This window comes from Nicotiana tabacum, chromosome 7 (assembly GCF_000715075.1).
Source record: "Nicotiana tabacum cultivar K326 chromosome 7, ASM71507v2, whole genome shotgun sequence".
Classification (NCBI taxonomy): domain Eukaryota; kingdom Viridiplantae; phylum Streptophyta; class Magnoliopsida; order Solanales; family Solanaceae; genus Nicotiana; species Nicotiana tabacum.
In genome coordinates this window covers 27926715-27943531 of record NC_134086.1, presented here as the reverse complement: position 1 = coordinate 27943531, position 16817 = coordinate 27926715, and the positions used below count along the sequence as shown (strand labels likewise).

The window sequence follows — 16817 nt, the reverse complement described above, 5'->3', positions numbered from 1 at the left end:
CATAGTTTAGGGTTTGAGATGTGAGTGTGTTTTATATTTTGAGTGTGAGTATGTGAGTGTGTTTTATGTTTTGAGTATGTGACTATATATATAGGGACACGTCAATATGCATATCCTGGTTAAATACTATGTTTTGTGTCAACATGTATATCGCAATTGAATACTATATTTTGTGTGTTGTCTTGTCGGTCTGAAAAGCTGACCGACTACGAAAAAGCTGTTTTGTTTCAGAAAAAGTCAATATGCATATCGCGGTTAAATACTAAGATTTGTGTCAACATGTATATCGCGGTTGAATACTAGGTTTTGTGTGTTGTCTTGTCAGTCTGAAAAGCTGACTTACTGCAAAAAAGCTGTTTTGTTTCAGAAAAAGTCAATATGCATATCGCGGTTAAATACTACGTTTTGTGTCAACATGTATATTGCGGTTGAATACTACGTTTTGTATGTTGTCTTGCCTATAAATGACGGGCGCATTCTATTTATTTTTTACGCTTAACAATAACCAATACAATAGCAAATATTTGCATAAAAGCAAGGTTTTTTTTACGCTTTACCAAATGTCTGAACCCCTTTATGTACCAAGGTGCAAGTGCGAAAAAAATACATGATGCAAGACTGTTGGGATGATGGTGAAGCTGGACGCCACTACTGGACGTGTATGAACAAGTTTTATAGGGTTCCCGATGAACCTGTTTGCAATTTTGAGGTATGGATTGATGAACCCTGTCACCAGGAATACTACAAAGACAAGTTGCAGCATCTTCATTATTTGTGTTTGAAACAGTGGGAATGAGAGCGACAATATAAACGAGAAGCTGCGGAGTTTAAGGAGAAACTCAAAGAGGTGGAAGAAAAAAGAATAAGTTGGAAGAAAAATTTAAGTGGTTGGAGCAGAGAATACTAGGCGGTGGTGACTAAACAATGATGAGTTGAGCATAGTAGTGTATCTTTATATTTCCTGTGTCATGTGTTTTCATTAGTTGTACTAAATTTAAGTTATGTTAAGTTTGCTATGTTTGTGTTTGTGTTGTAGTGTTAAAATAAAGAAGAAACGGGGTACACTATGTAAGCATAATAAAGTTATTGTTATTATTTACAAAATATATTATTTACATAAAATACAAAAAAAAATCAATGTGTCCCACAGCATGTGTGCTTCAATGCAGCCTCTAGCCTGAGGCGCATCCCCTAGCGCTCGGGTACACTATCAGGATCATCCTCATCACGTCGCCTCTTTATATGAGGATGCGCTGCAATATGATCGTCAGTAGGGCTGGTAGGAACGGTAGAAGGGGTCGTCGGTCCATCAGCAACCTACAAAACAATTAGTAAGCTTAGTATATGAAAATATATATTAGTAATGTACGTGTTAAGTCAAAAATATTTTCTTACCATGGTCTCGTCGGACTCCTGAATATAAGCATCTATTTTCTCCTGCTCAGCATCACACATAGTGGTCTCCGTGACGGGCTGGGATGAAGCCTTAATAAATAAATTTTATGGCGAATCAATGAGATCACAACAAATTAAAATACAATAGTAATACAAACATACCTGCGCATGTGATAAATCCACAGCACCCGTCGACGATGAGCGAAAACTCAGCCGGCCAATCCTCAGATGTGGTCGATGGACCTAAAAAGAACTGCTCTATATCTGCGGTGAAGCTCATGCCCGTGATCAACAACGGATCTAATGGGGTCACCTGCGATGCTGGCAGCTCCAACTGAAGGCTGTATGACGGCATGCTGCTGGGAGGCTCATCTTGCTGAGGGATGCAACCCAGCAGATCAGCCCCAAGATCCTCATCAGGTGCCTCAACATGTGCCAGAACGCCCCCTTGCTGGGGACCTCCTCCTCGCCGGCCCCTACGTCCCCGTGGGGCACCCCTGCCTCGTAGGGCACCCCTGCCTCGTCCCCTCTATCGTGCTACGGGCCTACCCTTATGGTAGTTCTCTGGCACCATATAAGCAGGGACGTGATCTAAGCTCTGTCCCTGTCTGGCTCAAAGCAGTGTCCAGGCAGCCAGCTCCGTAAACTGTCGGTTATACTCTTGCAAAGCGGCCGCAGGACCACCGGCATGCTACTGCATCTGCAGTCCCAACTGGTGTACTAAATGTAGACCAATATCCTGCACAACATGTAAAAATATAAATTACAGAACACTATATCACAATTATAAGTAAGAATACCAAATAATATACCAGTGCCTCGTGCCTCCCGGCGTATGGAATGTACCAACTGCCAGCTCGATGGTTGGGATTCCTGACGAAAAGTTAGGTAACGCCGCGGTACCAGGGCAGATACTCATGCTCAGCATCCTCCAGAGTCGGTGGAGGGGGCGGAATCAACTCTAATCGCTGATCCCAAGTAAAAATCTGATCTTGCAGCCATGCCAAATATGCGTCGTCCACTCTGTGACGATTATCCCGCTGGTAATGTGTGGCTTCCCAGGTGGGCGTTGTCGGTACGAGCTGCTACCTGCCAAACTGGCGAAGTACTCGCTCGGTGGCATGATACTCCACAATATCAAGGAAGGACAACGGGACAGAAGAGGCCCAAATATCACGGTTGGCTGAGCAACAATCGGCAAGCCAGCAATCAAAGCGTCGTTGTATGGCATCCAGATGAACTATTAAGGAAGAACACAAAATGTCAGTATACGCAACTTCTATTTGAAGCAATGACAAGTAAAACTTAGATATACATTTACCTGTGCGCCATCCAACAAATCCAAAATATCCCTGCACAATGACAGATTATGCCGAGCTTCGTACTCGCGCATATGTCCCCGCCGGCATACCCACCTCCTAGCTAGAGGGAGCAACTCTGGATCTAATGGTGGTAGAGGTGGCTACAAAGGCAGGAACCGCTCCCAGGACAAAACCTAACATAAAAAAGTTATCGTAAAAGTTAAGATATATTTTTACTAGTTATGTTAAAATGAATAGAGTATTCGACTATGTTGTCACCTGTAGTAGCGGCAAGAATCCAGCAATCTCACGCTGGGTGCCCATGCTCACCCGGCACATACATCTGTACAAGTAGGCGAGAATAGCAGAGCCCCAACTATACTAGGGTAAATCAGCTAGCCGCTCAAGATGATGGAGAAATCTCAAGCTGACTAGGTTTCCCGAAGTGTTCGGGAATAAGACCCCTCCAAATAACAGTAGTAGCAGCAACCTCGTATACCGGTCAACGCGATCATCTGGTGTAGCGCCATCGATTTGAGGATGCAATGCCTCCAACCACAGTCGAATAGTCGTCAACAAAAAACAACTGGTCCCATGTAGTACATCTCATCCTCTGGCCGGAAACCGGCGAGCTGCTGCAGCAAGTGCAAGAACTGCACACGTGTCATGTCTCTCATGCCTACCGACAGAGAAACATGCAGCCCATATAACACCTCCATATCCTCCAGTGTGATGGTGGCCTCGCCAATGGACAGGTGGAATGTGTGCGTCTCCGGTCGCCACTACTCTATAAGGGCCATGATCAAAGACCAATCGAGTTGCAGCCGCCCGATCTCAATCAATCTGTAAAAACATGTGTCCCACATGTGCGCGATACACGGTCATGGAGATCTCTGTCAGGCAGAAAGTCCCACATATCGTCCAGTCTCCTGGCGCGGAGAGTATCAATCTTCTATATAAAACGCGATTTGTAACCGCGCTTTATGTATATCGCGGTAACAGACCGCGTTTTATATAAAAGTCATATCAGCTTTATATAAAACTGGTCTGTTACTGCGATACATAAAGCGCAGTTACACACCGCATTTTACCCTAACGGAGAAAACGGCCGTTAAGATAAAACGCGATACTAAACCGCGTTTTGTATAGAAAGGTAACTTTTTTAAACACATAAAAATGTGTTTTGGGTCAAAAATAACCATAGTTAGGTTCTGGACTCCAAATGAAACTGGGATTTCAAAGTTGTTCCCAGAAATAGAAAGAAATTCACGAGATGTGAGTTTGGAAAGTGGAGATAGTGCAATATTTCCGGTGAACCAATTATTAGAGATATCAATAAGTGTTAGAGATGTCAAGTTTCCCAGACAAGAGGAAGAATCCATGAAATTTATTATCATTGAGTGTGAGCTCCTGGAGGTTTTCAAGACCACACTAATCTGCAAAATAGCAATCAACAAAAAAACATTACTTTATCAACAAAAAAAATATCTGCAGAAGAGTAATCAACAAATACTTAAAGAAATGAAGTCGGAATGGGGAGAATCATAAAATCAATTTTATACACACATGTTCTGCACAGGATTTTCTTTGCAAAATTACCTATATGTAATAGAGTTCCAGTGAAATCACAATTGGACATGGACAATTTCTTCAGACAAGTCACAATTCCTACTTGGTTTAATCTCAAGATTAATGCCCCTCATTATGTTTACAAGCCTACATCAAAGCTCATTCCAGCTTCTATTCCATCAAAGTTGAATCTATCATATACATAACATTTTGAATGTCCAAACTCTCTAATTCCTCCAGCAGACCAGGTTTGCTTAACCTTTTCCTTAAAACATTCACATTATTTACATCTGTATAACAACTTAGGGACTGCTGGCGGTTCAACTCGAAAGGAGTTTTCTGTGAAACTTTCTTTAGGCAAATCTCACATTAAACTGGGAGGGAAAGGTTAGGAGCCATTAAAGGCGGGTTCAGGAATTAAACTGTCGAGTGACTATTGTCTCTGTATGATTATTGTCCTTAAAGTATAGGCTCTTGACATATGGAAATGTTGGTGAAAATACAATTACAGTTGAAAAATAAAATGAAGAAAATAAAATATCTTAAGGCTGAGGCGCAGATATCTCGCTCTCTTTAAGGAGATTCAAGCTTACTTCAACAAAGTCTTCACTGGTCCAGCAGTAATCTTCTTGACTTGTCTCCCCCAGGATATAACAGCCCGATCACGTCGTATGACTCGAACAAACTCTGAACAAGTTGTCGAGTCCAAAGCTCCACCAAAATGAATATCTTCCTTCAACAAAAGTAAAAACTATCTTCTTCTTTTTTCACAACTTTAATCTCACTTCATTGAAATACTCTCAATTATTTTTCACATACCACAATATGGAAGAAAGACTCCTATTTATAGGTGTAGAAATTCTTCCTTGAATTAAATTGGAAGAAAGTGGGGTAGTAAGTTATAAAATCATGGAGAACATAGGAGAAGAGTTACAAAAGAGTTAAGGTCATTTTCTACATCATGGAGTAGTGGGAGTAATGAGAGTTATGACGTATTTTATTTTACTATTAAAATGCTAAAATACTAACATTTCTCCACTCATTTTAATATTAAAATATATAAGAGAGTTTACCAGTTAAAGGAAGACTATTATGCATAATGAAGGTGTGCTCTGCATTGAACCTCCACTTAGCAAAACAACGATCTTTAGGAAAATAAATTATCACTGCTTACACATAATAATCAAGGTATTGACATGGGCTTTATTAGCCAACACATTACGACCTTGTGCTATCCCGGTTTTCATGAGTGTTTTTGAGAACAAGCCCAATTCTTATAGGAAGCGACCTACTTTCACACTCACATAGGTGAAATCTGTCAAGGGTGCTCCTGTAACTTTAACACCCCACTCATACGAGCTACAGATTTTCATTAAGAGTTAATAAAACTCAACCTTGCAAATCATTACAGGATAAATGCACTCACACCATAGGGATAGAACAATAAAAAATAGTGCATTTTAAACCAAGCCATCATATGATTCGTTCTTCCCATTGAACCTGGTTATAGGATCTTTAGTCCCCAGGTTGGGTTTCCTCATATATGACTTATAAGTTTGTGGGTTTCAATCCTATCTCCCTCGATGTGCTCCAGACCCTTTCTCTTGCTAAGGCCTTAGTCAATGGATCTGCAAGATTATCATAAGATTTAACATAATCAACATTAATGGTACCATTTGTCAAATATGATCTCATAGTACTATGTTTTCTCCTTATAGGTCTGGATTTACCGTTGTAATAACGGTTTTGTACTCTACCAATTGCAGCAGTGCTATCACAATGAATCAAAATAGGAGGAATTGGTTTTTCAAAATAAGGAATTTGAAATAATAAATCTCTCAACCAATTCGCTTCCTCACTAGCTGAAGCTAAAGCAATTAGCTCAGCCTCTATGGTAGAGTTAGCAATTATTGTTTGCTTTTTCGATTTCCAACAAATAGCACCACCTTCCAAAGTAAAAATATAACCTGTAGTAGAATAGGAATCACTAGATAAAGTATTCCAATCTGCATCAGAAAAGCCTTCGAGTACAGTAGGATATTTTTATAAAATAAGCCATAGGTTTTTGTACCAAGTAAATACCTCATAACTCTTGTTATGGCATGCCAATGTTCACTACCTGGCTTACTTATAAACCTGCTAAGTACTCCTACTGCGTATGCAATATCAGGCCGAGTACAATCAGTCACATATCTCAAGCTTCCGATTAAGCTAGCATATTCCTTTTGATTTATCACATCATTGTCACTTTGTACAAGAAATAAGTGAACATTTGAATCAAAAGGGGTTACAACATGCTTGTAATCAATAAATTATATTTCGTCAAAAAAATTTCAACATAATGTGACTGGTCAAGGAAAATTCCATCACATGTTCTAGTAATTTTCATTCCAAGAATGAAATTTGCCTCACCCAAATCTTTCATGTCAAAATTGCTACTAAGCATGCTTTTAGATTCTCCAATAACATTCATGTTAGAGCCAAATATTAACAAATCATCAACATAGAGGCAAACAATTACATGTGAATTATTCCAAGACTTATGATAGATGCACTTATCACACTCATTTGATTTAAAATCATTTTCAATCATGCAGAAATCAAACTTTTCATGACATTGCTTAGGTGTATGTTTCAAGCCATATAGGGATTTGGTAAGTTTACACACTTTACTTTCTTGGTCTGCTTCTATAAAACCCTCAGGTTGATCCATATAAATTTCTTCATTTAGGTCCCCATTAAAATAGTTTTTACATCTATTTGATGAATATGGAAATCAAAAATTACAGCAACAACAATTAAAAGTCTAATGGATGTAATTCTAGTTACCGGAAAAAAAGTATCAAAAAATTCTAGGCCTTCTAGTTGCTTAAAACCTTTGGCAACTAACCTAGCTTTATACTTATCAACAGATCCATCCGGTTTTAATTTTTTCTTAAGACCCATTTGCACCCAATTGTTTTACAACCTGATGGTAAATCAACCAACTTCCAAGTTTTATTAGAAGTTAGAGACTCCATTTCATCATTTACAACCTCTTTCCAAAAAATAGCATCAGATGATAATAAAACTTCTTGTAAAGTAAGAGGGTCATTTTCAATATTAAAAACATAAAAATCAAAATCAAAATCTTTTTCTATTCTAGGTCTTTTACTCCGTCTTAACTCAAAAGCATCATTTTCTTTATTTTGCAAAATAGAAGTAGAAGAATTAGGCATAGACAAAAAATTATCTTTATCTCTTTGACCCCCACTATTTTTAGACTCAAATAGAAATTTATTTTCATGAAAAATAACATCACCTGATTCTATTATTATATTCTCTTCAAGATTTAAAAATCTATAGGCTGCACTATTAGAAGCATAACCAAGAAAAACACAAGTGGTAACTTTTTTACCCAATTTTATAATTTTAGGATCCGTTAGCCTAACATAGACTAAACAACCCCAAGCTCTCACATAACCCAAATTTGGCTTGTGATTTTATGGTGTCAATTTTGTTTTCTTATGAGGCACTCTATTCAACACATAACATGTAGTCAAAATAGCTTCACCCCACAAATTTAAAGGTGCATTTGACTCAATAAGCATGGCATTAGTTAACTCTACCAAAGTTCTACTTTTTCTTTCAGCCACACTGTTTGATGCAGTGGAGTAGTTTCATGAATTATTTCCAATGATCTAACAAAAGAATTAAATTCATTAGACTCATATTCACGGCCTCTATCACTTCTAATTTTTTTATTTTTTTTCTACCGAATTAATTTTTAACCTCATGGAGATAATTTTTAAAAGTTTCAAACGCGTCACTTTTATTTTTCATCAAGTAAACATATGTGTACTTAGAGAAATCATCAATAAAAGTAATAAAATATCTATTTGCTCCACGAGTTAAAATTCCTCTATGTTCACAAATATCAGTATGAACTAATTCCAACAATTCCGTTTTTCTTTCAACTTGGAAATAAGGTATTTTAGTTATTTTAGCTTTACTACAAGCCTCACATTTTTCAAAATTCTTTTTAATCATTGGAATTAATCCTAAACTACTCATGATTCCCACATAATGATTATTAATATGACACAAACGAGCATGCCAAAAATTAGTAGAAGAAAGCATATAAACAGAACTAGAAGAAGTTTTATTCATCTTAACATTCAACTTGAACATCCCATCAAATGCATACCCATTACCCATAAAAATACCTTTTTTCACTATTACATATTGATCACTCTCAATATTTTGTTTGAAGCCTACCTTGTTAAGAAGAAAACTAAACATCAAATTTTTTCTCATTGAAGGAGTATAAAGTACGTCTTTCAACGTTAATACTCTTCTTGAAGTAAACTTCAACTCGACCTCTCCCTTTCCAAGCATCTAGGTTGTGTGAGAATCACCAAGCATGATGATTTTGAGCTCCTCAAATGGAGTATACACTTTAAACCAATCTCTATCATAATAAACATGACGGTTTGCTCCAGAATCAGCCCACCATCCATCAACATTTTCTACCATGTTAATGTCTGTTATAACCGCCATAAGTGGCTCTTCGGTAACATTTGCTTGTGGTGTAGGACCACGTTTCCGAAATTTGCAAAATCGAGCAATATGCCCACTCTTGCCACAGACAAAGCATGGTTTCGCAATTTGAACTTGTTGATTCTGTGCTTGGTTGTTTGCACCATTATTCTTTTTGGGAGGTCTACCATAATTTTTCTTAAAAGTCTTCTTCTTCGGCTTCAAAGAAGTATTTTTGTGAGTTTCAGGAGTAATATTATTTGAAGTAGTCACACTTCATTTTTACACACCCGAGGGTATATGGGGAGTTTTTCCAATTAAAATGACATTATTCGAAATGAGATTATTTTATTTATCAGAGTCGCCACTTGTAATAGTTTATTTGGTGTCCCAAGTCACCGGTTTATTTTAAAATCCCAAATAGAGGAAAATTTTATTTTTTAAAGTATGCGAACCAAAAATTCTAGATAAGGAATTTTGTTAACCCGGGAGAAGGTGTTAGGCATTCCCGGGTTCCGTGGTTCTAGCACGGTCGCTTAGTGATTATTACTTGGCTTAAGTTGTCTAATTACTTATTTTTAGGACCTATGTGCATTTATCTTTTGACCGCTTTTAATCACTTGATTTGTTCGTAATTAAAGAATTGCGCGTCAAAAATCATGTCACGCGAACTTGTCCACAATTAATAACGCTTTATTTATTTTATTAAGAAAAGTTTGGTTGAAGTTGTGTGAACGCATCCCTCGGGTTACTTTTAGAATTAAATTCGCAATTATGTTACGCGAATGTATATATAATCACAATGCTAGATTAAGTCGCGCCTAAAGCAAGCTACGAATGTTCGAAGTATTTTTCTATACTAGTTATGAATGCTCCAAGTCTTTTCCATACTAGTTTCGCATTAATATGAGGGCCATAGATTATGGGGTTCAATTGTGGATGACACACCTCAAATTATTTCAAAAGATTTTACTCAACTAAAGCAAACTACAATATTTCTAAGTTAATATTTCTAAGTATTTGAGATTATGTCCGAGAGTTTACGAGATTTATTTGTGGAAATGGAGCAGATTCTGGCCATTCATAAAGGGGAAGCTACTAATCATTAAACACATCCAAATGAAAATCAAATATAATTATGACAGTTCCAGTTTCCAAAAAAAACCAATTCATACCTTAAATTAGTTGGGGCATAGTCTTTATTTTGTTAAAAAAAATATAGAAAAGCTTGTTATAGATAACAACCTATTTAGCATAACGTACCCCTTAAATTATACAATGTCATCTAAAGATGCTTTAAACAGCAAGCGATTCATTCAGATTTTCGTTTATGCAATGATTGCTTTTCAAAGTTCCAAATACCAATTCAATTATTTTTGACCAACCATATGGGTGAAGAAGCTAAATTCCTTGTAATCTGCCATCACTACGGCCATTTCTCATCAACCCTTTTCCTTTATTTATATGTATATGTGTATCTTCTATATTCCATATTGCATCTCTAACAAAGCTATGACCAGAAAATTCAGCCCTTTTCTTATATTAATGATAAATCAAGTAAATTCTTGATCAATCTCATAAACAAGCACCATATTCATCAATTTAACAACTGAAAATTTTCAAGAAAACTTAGCACAATCAGCTGAAACGGCAAACATAATTAACAAACTTCAAACAACAAATTAAACCTGGGAGATGAGATTTGAAAACGAGGATGTTATTTACATAAAGACTGCCACCAAATATATTTTGCAACATACCTTGTAGCTTTGACAACAATCGTGAAATCTCAAAACTATATCACTTGCACAGCTTTCAAGATGAAACTCAGCAGAGCAGTTTCGGCAGAAGCAGCAACAAAATCGAACAGCGGAGCTGAAAATCAAACGAGGACAACTCCAACCTCAAGCAAACACCATGATTTTGATACCAAAAATCGAAATAAAAAAAACATGAAGAAACAGAAGTTTTCTCCTTTTTCGGAGCTCTTTTTTTTTTTTTTTTTTTCTCAGATCTGATTTTGAAGCTTTCTCTTGTTTTTTTTTTCGATTTTTCAAGAAAATTAATGTCACGACCCAATTTAAGATTGTGACCGGCGCTTAGGAGCAAGTGCTCCCAAGTAAGCCTCATCGGTAATTTTACAGAAAATCGGACAGAATTTCCCTTATTTTTGGACCATCCCAAATATTTTTCCTGTCTCAAATCAGCAACCAAACACCCTAATAGCAATTCAAACAATCGACAACTTACTAATTAACCAAAATAGCCTTCACCATTACTAGTCAACCCACTAATAATCAGAAATACTAATTTATCTCCGACTTTGATAATAAAGAATGATACTCGACATAAGACTAATAGCAAAATAATACTCATGACACTAAAAGGATGACTAGGGGGGACTCTATGAATTCAAAGAAAAGACTATAACAATTGATAAAAATCTCCGACCACGCGAACAAGTGCGAGGCTCACCAAGAATTCTCAAACTGTGCGCTCTACTTAACGAAATCCTCGCCTCCGTCAACTGCTGTCTCTGTAAAAAAAAATTCGCGGGGAATGAGGCGCTAGCTCAGTGAGTAATAACACTTAACCACAACCGTTTTTATTTGGGGACAAGTCAGAAAACATGCTAGTATCTCAAACAGATAACATCAAAATGCCCTTTCAGAAACAATAAAAATTTTCAGTCTCATCATGCTTTTCTTGTAGTATAATACCATTAACAGTTCAGTAATAAGTTGGGTAACCACTGTATAATATCGATATTCACATTTGGAAGGTTTCAATGAACGGATCATGTAATCGGTATAATTGTGGACTTCTTCGCAAGAAGTCAAATATAACGGTAGTCCCTACTCGAGGAAAATCGGTAACGGTATGCTAGTTCTACCTTCCCACTAGCGAGGGCTATAACTGTACTCTATAATCGGTAAATACAAGGTGCGCCAGGTCTAACGAACCCACCGTTAGCTACGGGATCCTTCAATGTCTACTCCCATTTATACTTGTCTCTGTAATCCGTATATACTCATAGAAAATATTTTAAAACAATATAGGTCATTTCAGTTCTTATCAAATCATATAAATTCCGTTCAATAACAGTAAATTCAAGTAACGGTAACAGATCTAGTGACAACGAAAATATTTAAAACAACGATAATCTTCTCAAATAGCTATTTCAGTATCATATCAAGTAAAAGACTTGTCCCACATGCAACTCAAAATAATCGGTAACATATTCATATTAAAAATCATGTGTAAATCATGCAAGTTATGAAAACACAAATTGCGGCAAGATTACTACTCACAGTACTCGTGCCGAAATGCCAAATGCTTCACCTCGAGCAATTCGTACAACTTTCTCCAATCAATCTATAATTACATAATATAGATCTCATGTTAATTTCCATGTTTGGGTTAATTCATAGCTACTTTAGAATGCCCAACCCTCAGAGTTTCGTATTTGGTTCTTAATTCGTCGAATTATAATAACCCAACAAATCCCTCATATTCTACTTGGAATATCAAGACCCATTTCAGTATTCCAAGTCTATAGCCAACTATTGAATATTATTACTCCTAACCATGAAAACCATGATTAAATTACCATATGCCATACGTTTGGGACCAAAAATAAGAATTTGGTACTGCCAGAATCGGTTTCGATATGCAATGCAGCACCTATTCTCATTTTAAATTCATGAATTCATTCCTTTGCATAATCATTGTGATCTATTCATGATATAATCATTATAAAGGTAGAGAAATAATCTACTTTCTATAGATTTAGTGTAATACACCCGGTTAGGAACAATCTTACAAATACCCGATTTGCATAACTATCTCATCCCCAAAAGATTCCCCTCATTATTGTCTATTCATTAGCTAACCATTACAAAGATACAAGTATGAATTTCATGTACCTGGTTATGATTTTTCCTCCCCAAAATCCTTCCAATTGTGATAGCCGCAGTAAATCTTTCTAGGGCTCCTTCACGTTAGTTCAGTTTTTCTGATCTATTCTTTTTTTTGTTCTTTCTCTATTATTGAAGACCTAATTTACCCCTTTTTAAAATCTTTGGGGCAGATGTATTGTTATGGGCTTCAGCCCTTTTTGGTCTTAAATTCTTATTATTTTTTTTTTAATTCAAATATAAGTTGTTTACTAAATCCCCCATATGTCCTCATTTAAAATATTGGGGTATAACAATTAAAGATTCCTTCTCAGCTTTCCTGTGCTTGCGTCAGTGAATGAGAGAGTGAGGTTCCGTTGTTTTTGGTTTGGAGAACAGAGGTCTGTTTGGTGATGATGAAGAACGGCGCTTGAGGTTTTTTGGTCTAAGGATCTCTGGTTTGGAGAAAACAAATGAAGAAGAAGAGGAAGTCTCGAGTGTGTTGCGCCGTTTTGTGAAGGGAATTCGGAATCTGGTCTAAGTCTAGGTTTTAATTGAAAGAGGATGGGTTTTGGGTTGATGGGTTCAAGTGTATTTGGGCTGGAGTTAAGTTCGAATTTGGGCTTGGATCTGAGTTAGATTTGGGAAAGAATTGGGCCAATTTGATATAAAGAATTAACCCAAATTCATATTAAAACCCCTTTTTTCAATTACCTCTTTTATTTCTTTTTCCTTCGTTTTTTCTTTTTCTTCTTCTTTAATTAAAAATCCTAAATTAATCTAAATTGTGAAACTAACTAATTATCTAATTATAATAATTACTTGATCCTAAATCAAAAGAGAAAAATCAAAAATCTAAAAATTAAAAGGTAAAAATATAAAATGAGCTATTTTTGTGATTTTCATTTTTAGTAAAGCAAATAATTAACTAATTAATCTAAAGATGTAAAAACAAATCTAAATGCAATGCATGGTATTTTTTTGGCATTTTTCATGATTTTAATAAGAATTAAACGTGCATAAAAATGCAAACAATTAATAACAATCCTACAAAATCCTATAAAATGGTAAATAATTGGAAAAATCTATTTTCCTGGGATTTTATAGGAGTAGTTCGTATAGGAAAAAAATCATATGCTCACAGAAGTAATTAAATTTACCTTTATAGTGATGGGTTGTAGAGTGCTCTCTTCCGATTGCATAAGTGCATCTTGGCCTCTTGCCTCTTCTTCCATGCGAATCCGCATTATCAACGTCTCAAGTGAAGTTTCCTTTTGTTTGTGATGCATAGTTTTTTGAAATTGCTTCCGTGAAGGTGGAAGTTTATCTATTATGCCACAAACAATAAGATTGTCTCCAATTTTAATATCCTCGGACCTGAGCTCTCTAACGATCATTATGAAGTCTTGAGCTTGGTCTACTACAAATTTATTGTCCACCATTTGAAAACGAAAAAATCTGCTAGCAACATATTTTTTTGCACCTGCCTCCTCGGTATCATACTTACTCTGCAATGCTTTCCAAATTTTCTTTGCAGTAGAGTAAGTTCTATCATAATAATCATAAAAATTATCAGATAGACAATTAAGAAGATAATATCGACACTTGTATAAATCATCGTTATATTTTTCAATTTTTTCTTGAAGGGCAATTAGCTCATCATCATTCATGGAGGAGTTGTCTACTTTGCTTGGATTCTTCTCAGTTAAAACGGATTCTTCTCAGTTAAAACGTAAGAGACATTGAGAAGACTCAAATAAAAAAGTATTTTACCCTTCCATCTCTTGAAATGAGTACCATGAATAGCTTGTTGAGATCTCCCACCTTGATATCCGCGGATTTTTCAACTGTAGCCATTTGAATCTCCTTAAAATTGTTGGTGAAAATACAATTACAGTTGAAAAATAAAATGAAGAAAATAAAATATCTTAAGGCTGAAGCGCGGATATCTCGCTCTCTTTAAGGAGATTCAAGCCCATTGCAACAAAGTCTTCACTGGTCCAACAATAATCTTCTTGACTTGTCTCCCCCAAGATACAATAGCCCTATCACGTCGTATGACTCGAACAAACTCTGGACAAGTTGTCGAGTCCAAAGCTCCACCAAGATGAACACCTTCCTTCAACAAAAGTAAAAACTCTCTTCTTCTTTTTTCACAACTTTAACCTCACTTTATTGAAATACTCTCAATTATTTTCACATACCACAATATAAAAGAAAGACTCCTATTTATAAGTGTAGAAATTCTTCCTTGAATTAAATTGGAGAGTCCGTTACTCAAATGGTCACTCAACTATCCCAAATTATCTCCTAAAGTCACTTTTCTTTTGTTTGTAATAACAAAGTCACTGAACTATGCCTATTGCACTCAGAAAGTCACTCAACTAGATTTTCCAAATTTTGGATTGGTAAATACCTATTTTACCCTCTAAATTATAAACATATATCTTCTTTTTACCTTTTTAAAGCTTTTTAATATTATAATTTTTTCCTTTTTAATTTACATTATGGACTTACCTATAGAATAAATAAATAAAATTTATAAATTAAAAAAATAAGAAGTATAGTATTTAAGCATATATAATGTTGGAATAACAGGATAATGAGCATAGTAAACAAAAATAATTAGAATAATTTATTCGTAATAATAATTTTAGTATTAACAACAAAAATTCGAAAAATTATTTGCACAATTCAGAATGAAAGAAAATAAAGGTTGTAAAATATATATTCCATACACGTAATATAAAAATAATTATTTAAATAAAAATATTTTTTATAATATACATTATATATTCTTGAAAATTATGCTCAATTATATTATATATATTCCATGCACGACTTAACATAACATATTTTACCCTATACAGATAGTCCCCTGCTTTCCGGTATTATAACTTTGTGTCGTCGAAAAGTTGGTAGAAACATAATAATATAATTGAGCATACTTTTCAAGAATATATAATGTATATAATAAAAATACCTTTATTTAATTAATTATTTTTATATTACGTGCATGAAATATATATTTTACAACCTTTATTTCTTTCATTCTGAATTGTGTAAATAAATTTTTGAATTTTTGTTGTTAATACTAAAATATTTAAAGAAAATAAAAAGAAGATAAATGTTTATAATTTAGAGGGTAAAATAGGTATTTGACAATCCAAAATTTGGAAAATTTAGTTGAGTGACCTTCTAAGTGAAATAGGCATAGTTCAGTGGAATTGTTATTACAAACGAAAGAAAAGTGACTTTAGGAGATAATTTGGGATAGTTGAGTGACCATTTGAGTAATTGAGAAAGTGGGGTAATACGTTATAAAATCATGGAGAACATGATAGAAGAGTTACAAAAGAGTTATGGCCATTTTCTACATCATGGAGTAGTGAGAATTATGATCATTTTCTACATTATGAAATAATGAGAGTTATGACATATTTTATTTTAATATTAAAATGCTAAAATAATAACAGGAAATACTTGCAATGAAGGCAACAACTTGCTTAAGTTGGAGTTCATAGTATCTATAGCTTAAAGGAAACTTATACATAACCTCTCCTCCCTCTGACGAAAAAAAAAGAAGCTTAAAGGAGACAATACTTATATTTTCTATTATCTTTTGCAGTAGTAACAGAAGATTAGGGGTTAGGAAAAAAAAAAAGATACTGATAGGCACCAAGTGGTGTATCAAAGCTACTGGCACAAACAAGGATAACACTCGACCACCTAACTCTTTATCTTTATTAAAGGGACACACTCCCTGTCATAAATTTTTTCTATTCATAAAACTCAATTTGTTGATTAAGCGTGAAGGAATCCTAATCTTCCCACTAGATGAAAAATACATGATGCTACTTGCCATTTTCTCACTGGATTTCTGCACCATATAATTACACTACTGGTGCTTAATACTATCTTGTCTACTTTGATCAAGAAACCGTACAATTTTATTTTTTTTTAAAAAAAAAAGAAAGACAAAGACTTATCTTTTTACTGTCAAATTCTAATTGGTAAGATCATACTTTATTAATTAATTTAACTTCTCCATTTCAACATTCAACAGCTATCCTAGATTCCTACTCGCCCTTGTATAAAAACTTGCATTGTAAAAAATAATAAACATGCATTTGTACCC

General features: G+C 35.2%; 1 long non-coding RNA gene across 3 annotated transcripts; it reads right to left on the bottom strand.

The window, feature by feature from the left end:
- Positions 1–1044: 1044 nt before the first annotated feature.
- On the bottom strand, positions 1045–13232 carry LOC107796309 (uncharacterized). 3 transcript variants are annotated; one of them, XR_012711537.1, is made up of 11 exons: positions 12710–13232; positions 12095–12158; positions 11259–11319; positions 10544–10658; positions 4859–5893; positions 2976–4132; positions 2717–2890; positions 2208–2635; positions 1558–2134; positions 1396–1485; positions 1045–1317 (listed from the first exon to the last, which is right to left on the bottom strand). It is a non-coding gene; the product is annotated as an uncharacterized LOC107796309 (long non-coding RNA). The 3 variants fall into 3 exon arrangements; XR_012711538.1 differs by having other exon boundaries at positions 1396–1473; XR_001650364.2 differs by lacking the exon at positions 4859–5893 and having other exon boundaries at positions 12710–13228.
- Positions 13233–16817: the final 3585 nt, after the last annotated feature.